This window comes from Heteronotia binoei, chromosome 19, assembly GCF_032191835.1.
Source record: "Heteronotia binoei isolate CCM8104 ecotype False Entrance Well chromosome 19, APGP_CSIRO_Hbin_v1, whole genome shotgun sequence".
Lineage (NCBI taxonomy): Eukaryota > Metazoa > Chordata > Lepidosauria > Squamata > Gekkonidae > Heteronotia > Heteronotia binoei.
In genome coordinates, this window is record NC_083241.1 from 23723840 (window position 1) to 23725366 (window position 1527).

At 40.0% G+C, this 1527-nt stretch overlaps 1 non-coding gene across 1 annotated transcript; it reads right to left on the minus strand.

Annotated features, from left to right (window-relative positions):
• Nucleotides 1–423: 423 nt before the first annotated feature.
• Nucleotides 424–528, minus strand: LOC132587996 (U6 spliceosomal RNA). Its single transcript, XR_009556483.1, has one exon. It is a non-coding gene; the product is annotated as a U6 spliceosomal RNA (small nuclear RNA).
• Nucleotides 529–1527: the final 999 nt, after the last annotated feature.

Genomic DNA, 1527 nt, shown 5'->3' on the forward strand with positions numbered 1-1527 from the left:
AGAGCCAGGTTCAGACCTGTCCTCCTCCTGAGCCAGGACCATGCCATCTGGGTCATCCAGGGCTTGTCACACAGCCTGGACCACCTCAGAGGACCGTGGGGGGGGCGGAGTCCAATGTGTGATCATAGGTAGGATGGAGGAAGAGAGGAAACAAAGAACGAGAGATGGATTATAGCAGTGCTCAGCTGCTGAGGCTGGATATATGTGGAGGTGGGGGGGGTGCTGAAAAACTACCTTATTTAATGAAAAGGAAGATCCAGGTGGGGAGCTGAAGACGTGTGCGCTCATACGAAAGCTCATACCCTGAATAAAACTTTGTTGGTCTTAGAGGTGCCACTGGACTCTAACTTTTGTTTACTTGCAAGGAAGATAGCTTGTCTCCTAAAAATGCCATATATACAAAAATCAAACTAATTTGTATGGAAATGTAAGATATCCCTTTTACGAATTTGCATGTCATCTTTGCACAGGGGCCATGCTAATCTTCTCTGTATTGTTCAAATTTTAGTATATGTGCTGCCAAAGCGAAGTTTTTTTCAATTGCTTTTAAAGTTTGCAAAGATATATTATGTTCTGAAGCTAATTTTTATTTGTTATTTTATATACTCTATTCCTCTATTGTCATTTTAAGTGATACTTGAGTATTTTGTAAGTATTTTAGCTTTGTCTGTTAGCTTTTGTTAACTTGTTCTGATTTGTGCTGGTCATTGACCGTATTAAAATCGAACGAACGAACAATATCCCTTTTATGATATCCCTTGGGGAAAAAACTAGTCTTGCTTATGTTTAAATATATTTATTGGGGCTTTTGTGGGTTCCCCAGAAAATCATTGCTTTCACTCCTAGGAATCAATTGTTTCTGTTACTATTTTGTATAAAAAATATACGTAATTCATTGCCTGTGTAATTTATAAAGTTTGTATCTGAGGTACCTGGCATTACAATTTATGGCCACATGGCCTGGCCCAACAAAGCAACATTTACGTCAGATTTGGCCTTGGAGTTTGATTCCTCTTCAGAGCTTAGGAGAAGTATAGGTGTCCCATATATATATGGAGAACAAAAGAAGAGGATGTCTTAAGTTTAAATGTGCCTAGTCTCAGATGAGTTAAAAAACTAAAGAGAAAAGCCAGGGCAAGCCTGTTCTTGTCAGATCTCAGAAGTTAAGCAGGGTCAACTGTGGTTAGTACTTGGATGGGAGACCTCCTTGAAATACCCAGTTGGGAGGACATGGGTAGGCTCTAGTCAGCCACCTCTCTAAATATCCTCCAGGCCCCCAGTAGGGGTCAGTCCCCAGAAGTCACCATGACTTCCAAGTGCAGACACACGCAAACACACACACAAATAGATATACAAAGAAAAAAAACCACCCTAAAAAGAAAGGATAGTTGTTGCATGACATTTTAAGAGAAGCTGGATTCTCCCTAGGCCATCAGTAGAGAATGATTTTCAAACAACCCTCGTCTGTCGTCTTTTTAAGGTTTTTTTGTTTTAATTTCAGATTAATGAAGATCTTAGAGAAGTCCT